The 6,878-nt window shown below is 36.5% G+C and overlaps 1 pseudogene; it reads left to right on the top strand.

Annotated features, from left to right (window-relative positions):
• LOC107659098 (FRAS1-related extracellular matrix protein 1-like) overlaps positions 1-6,878 on the top strand; it is a 19,789-nt pseudogene that overhangs the window by 4,239 nt on the left and 8,672 nt on the right.

The raw sequence follows: 6,878 nt of genomic DNA, 5'->3' as shown, positions 1-6,878 counted from the left end.
AGAGCGGTTGCTATGGTACCCGGGATGGTTGCTAGGGTGTTGCTATGCGGTTGCTAGGGTATCCGGGGTGGTTGCTAGGGTGTTGCTATGCGGTTGCTAGGGTATTCGGGATGGTTGCTAGGGTGTTGCTATGCGGTTGCTAGGGTATCCGGGGCGATTGCTAAGGTGTTGATATGCGGTTGCTAGGGTACCCGTGGCGGTTGCTAGGGTATTAGGGATGGTTGCTAGGGTGTTGCTATGTGGTTGCTAGGGTATCCGGGGCGGTTGCTAAGGTGTTGATATGCGTATGAGTATGTATAAAAACACAAGTTGTAGTTAAGTGCTGGATGTGTTTCTTGTCATCTGTAGGTGCATGTGGAGCCACTGGCGGTGGATGAGGGTAGAGAGAGCTGGGTGAGTGAAGACCACATGTGTCTGTCAGACCAGGACTCGCTACAGGACTCTCTGCTTGTGGAGCTGAAGACCGGACCTCAGCATGGCAGCATTTACCTGGACGGCACACCCATGAGTCCAGGCCACTCTTTCACAGTCAGGGATCTGAAAAGCCTAAAAGTTAGGTCAGATTTGGTTCCTCATTGTTTGCTTGGGTTCGTCAGTGTTTTACATGCACTGGTCAATTTTGAGATTTTGGGCTACTTGGCTTTTTATAATGTGTTGTTTCAGACTATTGTATATTCCTAAAAACAAGGTGAAAATTATGTTTTTACGGCTGTTAACAGTATTTTCAGATTTATAAAGTGATAAAAAGAAATATCCGAAATTCCCTCTGTAAAAACCTTTAACTCCAGTATGTTAACAAAATTAATATTGAACGTGACTTTATCCAACATTCAGATTTAATTTCTAGAAATGTAGGGAAATCTTTATATATTTAATGAGATAATGAATTTGCATATTTAAACATAACATTTAAGAAAGCTTGTAATACAAAAATGTTTGAAATTGTTAGCACAGTCAGTCAACTGGGGTTATCTACGGGTGATATCTTTGTTAATTTTTTTACTCCGTTCATCTGGGATGTCTTGCCTTAAAGGGATAGTTCACCCAAAAATTTGAACATAAAAAAAAGATATTTTGAAGAATGTTGTTAACCAGCCATTGATTTTCATAGTATGGAAAAACAAACAAACTATGAAAGTCAATGGCTACCGTCAGCTGTTTAGTTACCGACATTCTTCAAAAATGTCTTCTTTTGTGTTCAACAGAAGAAATAAACTCATACATTTTTGGGTGAACTATCCCTTTAAGTTAAATTCCACTTTTCTGGTTCACTACCTCTATGTTATTTTTAGTTTTGACTATTTTGTCTCAACAGATATCGCCATGACAGCTCTGAGACAGAACATGATGTTATTAAATTCATTGCCACGGATGGGATAAATATTGCTGACTTTGTACTACATATCAAGGTAATGAAGATTTATTTTGCAGCTATTTTTTATCACAACAGAAACACATGAAGACATGTAACAAACCCATTTTTAACAGGTGACACTAGTCAACGATGAGGTGCCAGTCCTAGTGCCAGGACTGAAACCCGTTTTAGCCTGTGCAGAGGGACAGGAAGTGCTCATCACCATTGAGCACATCTGTGCCACAGATCCTGACAGTGATGACAGCACATTGATGTATATGATCGCCCGGCAACCATATCACGGGGTTGTTCAAAGAAACGGCATCATTGTGGACCGCTTCATTCAAGCAGATGTAACTGCTGGCTTAATTTCCTATAGACACACAGGTAATATGAGAATAATAGTACTGGATACTTTGATTTTTTTATATTGATTGTGTTTCTGTTTCAGTGGTTCAATTTAATATCTAACCATGTTTTGACCTACCCTTGTGAAAAAAGTACACTTTGTCATACTTTCAAAAAGAGTATTTGTTATGGAAACACTTACTTGAGAGCAAACTAATTGTAATGTTTTCAGACACTTAATTGCATGTTAATTGCAATTAAATGAATGTGTTATTGTTTAAATATTAAATGCAGTTAGCTGGACTTAAGTGTTTTTTTTTTTTTTTGGACCCACTTATGTGGGATTCAAGTACATCTGTTGTCTTCGAAATATGGTTAAAGTACTGCCGAATGTACTGACAAGCATTTATGTTAAACTAATATATACTTTAATGTCATTTCTAATGAAACTACTATGTCCTGGATTTAAATATATTTGTAATTACACATTTGAAATGATGGAGTTGCAAATGTAAATGTAATATTGAATAACACATTACAGTTCAGATTTTAATCAAGTATTTTACATGCGCTTTAGTATGTTAGTCAACACATCACACAAAAAGCACAACAAAAAATATTAAAACATAATGATTTCAAATTTACTTGAACTTAATTTTTTTTATGAACTTAGGTGTGTTAAAAATAGTCAAGTGTAGTCTCTTTATATGCACCTATATGGCCTTTTATTTCATTAATATTATGTTATCTGTAAGAGCAGTTTTATTAAAAATATACTTTTAAGGTCTCAAGTACACTACAAGTGCACATTCAATACAATTAAGTGTTATTTCATGTATGTTATATTTGCAGCAGCAATATTCTTACATGCTCACAGCAGCATGTTGTGGATGTATTGGCAGTAGCAAGTCTCGGTACTTGCTCTGCCACAGCAGCAGCAGCGTAGCAGATCTATTCCGCCAAGACCAAATACATAAACATTGTCATGTACATTAACATGCCAAGCCCGAGAGTTGTCAGGACAGAAATTAATATATATATATATATATATATATATGCATTTGTTTGATATTGATTCTTAATTTTGATTATAAATCCCTGCAATAATAAATTTATATCATTATACACTCAAGGACAAGAGATTGGGCTGCAGCCACGTCATGACGTCGTTACGTTTGTGATCTCTGATGGAGAATCAGGGCCATTTCCTTCCTGTTGCAGTGACAAAGCCACTGTTTTCAGCGCACAAACACCTGAAGTACAGAACGCCCTGCCTGTCTACGACCTTAATATCACCGTTTATCCCGTGAACAACCAACTGCCATCTATTGCTGTTGGTAATGGGAACAGTGACATTTCTTTCTGATGTTAGAATAACATGCTGTATGTATGCGCATGTCATGAAAGTATCTCTCTTCAAATTCACTTAAGTGGCATTTAATTTCATTAATATTATATTATATCAGCAAGTAAAGTTTTTTCAAAATGTACCTTGATTTGAAGTACACTACAAGTGCACATTCAATACAATTAAGCACGCCTCTTTTCAGAAGACATATTTTAGTAGTCTACTTGCTAGTCCATGAAGCATCTTTTCTCACATCAGGAGAGGTGTTTATGGTGGATGAGGGCGGGTCAGCCTCCATCACGGACGCTCATCTGAGAGTTGAAGACCAAGACTCTGCTCCAGAGGACCTTAACCTCATTCTGGTTGCTCCTCCACAGTTTGGATACATAGAAAACGTCCAGAAACATCACGGTCAGTCAGAGAGTAATCTTGTACCTAGCTAACAGGGAATGTTCTCAGAACCCTGTTTTTGTGCACATTTTGAAGTATCGCATCAGAAACGAGTGATGGAAACCAGTGTTGCCAACTGCTTTCAACTGAAAGTAGATAAAACTGGTAGCTAAATGTCACTAGATGACATCATAATGGCAAATTCACTGATCTATGTAAAGGTGAATGTAGATCAATGGGCAAGATGAGAACTTGGATAAGGTTTGTCCAAGAAGTCGCTATATTTGTCCCTAAACTTTTGAAAAAAGTCTCAAAAGGGGCAGGTAAGTCGCTAAATCTAGCTACAAAGTAGCTAAATTGGCAACACTGATGGAAATGGCAAATTTCGAATAAAAATCCCTTAATTCGCAAAAAAGTTTTTACGCTCGCTTGAGGTGGTTTTTGACTTGTGCGAATAAAAGGAGATGGAAATGCATTTACCGAGTAAATTGCTCCATGCGCATCAAAAAAGTAATGTGACTTTGCACTATGGGATGGCAAAACCTAACCAGTGGACCAATCTCGTTCCTCAGCATCTGAAATGTTATGGTCATTTTGAAATGTCTGAGCAAAATCTGTCATCAACGTATTTCTGTATAATTGCCTCCCAGGACTGTTACACGACTGCGTTTCCAAACACCAGCATCCACCTCCGAAAGCAATGACCGTGTTTAATTTGTTTCCTCTGCTCGCTCTGAGGCGCAATAAATTTATTATATAGGCCTATGAAAATTATTATATTCAGGGGTTTATCCTACTTTTCAAAGTGATATATAGCCTAGCGCCAGTTCTGCCAGGAAGTGACGATTTTGTTCTCTTTGACTCGTTGGTTGGAAACGGCGTTTATTCGCAAATGTTTTATGCGATATTTCAATTTTGCACATAAGTAAAATTTGCAACTTTGGATGGAAACCGATTCTGTTAAGGTTCTCTCAAAGTTATGATGTCTTCAAGTAACGTTAATTGAGTGCTCATTCAAAGTTCTCTGGTCTTTAATAACGTTCTCCAAACATTAGCTCAAAAACATTATTTATGCATCATTCATGGAACTTTTTGTTTTCCTGAACGTTTTAGTTGAATCGAACGTTTTAAAAATGTTTCTACTTGTTTCAGAATGTTCGGAGGACGTTCAAAAGTAACTTTCCCATAATCAGCTGGAATGTTCCATTAACGTTTGCATAACCAAGAAAAAACATATTTAAAAAACTTGACGTTTTGAATGTTCAGAGAACATTCAGAAATAACGTTTTTATAACTTAATGGGAACATTAGCAAAACGTTCTTAGAACATATTTTATTAGCTGAGTAACTGAATAAAGCAATTACTGTAGGTTTCTGTGGTTATACATTTGGCGTGATCTTTATCAAGAAACTTTGCTGTAGTCAGTTCACAGCATTGTCTGATGACCAACGTTTGGCTTTTAGGTTCGGGAGGGAGACGTGAAAGAGCTGGATCCATCGATAATCAGTGGGGTGGATCTTGATGTTCCCAGAGAACGTTTAATGTTCAGCATAGTCCAGCAGCCTCAGCACGGCTCCATCATGATCGTGCCACACGGCAATGGTGTGACGCTTTACAAGCGTGGATCTGAGATCCCTGTGGAGCACTTCACCATGGACGACCTCAGGAACGGTACTGCAAAAAAGACTTTTTCCCCCCACAAATCTGAATTGTGTGGTCTACAGTCTAAATGACATATTGACCTATAGTCTATTATTTGTAATATACATATAGTTCATAATCTGTATTATGCTAAATTTTTATGCTCACAAATACAGTAAAAACAGTAATATTGTGAAATATTATAACAATTTAAAATAACCGTTTTCTATTTGAATATATTTTAAGATGTAATTTCTTCCTGTGATGCAAAGCTGAATTTTCAGCATCATTACTCCAGTCTTCAGAGTCACATGATCCTTCAGAAATCATTCTAATATGCTGATTTGCTGCTCGAGAAACATTATTATCAATGTTGAAAACAGCCGTGCTGCTTAATATTTTTGTGTAAACTGAGATGCTTTTTTTTTCAAGATTCTTTGATGAATAGAAAGTTCAAAAGAACAGCATTTATTTGAAATTGAAATTTTTATTTATCATTCTTAACATTTTAATTTCAACACTGGTTGTCTGCTGTTCCTCAGGTAGGCACAGACTGGGTGTCTGTATCAGCAGGGATGAACTGCTCTCAGCAGGTTTTGGAGATGAACCTGTTACGTTACCTTCACACCGGTCATCCTGGAGCTGCCGCTGCTGACTTCTTTGTCTTCCACCTGTTGGACGGCAAGAACCGCTCTCCTGCGCAGCACTTCCACATCACGGTCAAAAAACTAGAGAAAGGTGGACTGCTGCTTTATTCTCATGCTTTCATTTTGAGCAAGTGTATTTATTTCGATTTTTCCCCCAGCACTGTAAAAAAATGATGAAATGAAGAATGAAGAAATTTGAGTCATTCTAATTCAAAATTTCCCTTTTAATTCAATGTTACTGTGTGCCAATTCTTTGTAATCATTTGTGAAATTTACTAGCAGTTTTTGAGTGAAAATTACATTAAAATTTACCCTAAGTACTTTATATGACTGTAATTTCTTGATGATATGCATACTATATTCCAAGAGTTATCAACAACTTGTTAATCTTTTTCAAGTCTGCGCTGTGTTTCTCTCCAGGAGACATAGCATTGTTCCTGAAGCCTGTGAGGATGAGTTGCGGGGAGCGTGTGATCCTCACCACAGACGTCTTGCTGGCTGTAGACGGCGCTGACAAGCCGGAGGAGCTGCTGTACATTATCACCGTACCTCCAGCACATGGACATGTGGAGTACATCAAACACACCGGAGTGCAAACCCAGTCGTTCAGTCAGCTGGACGTAGCAGCAAACCTGGTGTGTTACGTACATGACAACAGAGCCACTTCACCTAAAGAGACCCTGCGGTAAGGACCTCATGCAAGGACATTAATTAATATTAATTAAGATTTTAAATCACATAAAGAAAAATGTTCACCCTAATTTATTCAGTTATATTTCACCCTAAAATCAAAAATTAATAATAAAAACAATATTTATATAATATTTAAAGAAAGTGAACCCTGTTTTAGCAACATGTAGGAGCATTTTGACATATTTATGATAATTAATCATTAAATATTAAAATATTAAAATAATATAATTATTATTATTAATATGATACAATATATCATATACATTTGTAAGTATATAAATAAAATGTATATACTTTTTACAGAATATTTTTTCACTTTCTTTTTGCAAAGTAAAATTTATATATTTTTTCTCTTTATTTATTTATTTAAATAATTTTTATAAAATACAATAAAGAAAGTGAAGCCTGTTTAGTAACATGTAGGAGCATTTTGACATTATATACATTAGAATTAAT

This window comes from Sinocyclocheilus anshuiensis, unplaced genomic scaffold, assembly GCF_001515605.1.
Source record: "Sinocyclocheilus anshuiensis isolate Anshui unplaced genomic scaffold, SAMN03320099.WGS_v1.1 scaffold87, whole genome shotgun sequence".
In the NCBI taxonomy this organism is placed as follows: Eukaryota; Metazoa; Chordata; class Actinopteri; order Cypriniformes; family Cyprinidae; genus Sinocyclocheilus; species Sinocyclocheilus anshuiensis.
This window is presented reverse-complemented; position numbering and strand designations above follow the sequence as displayed.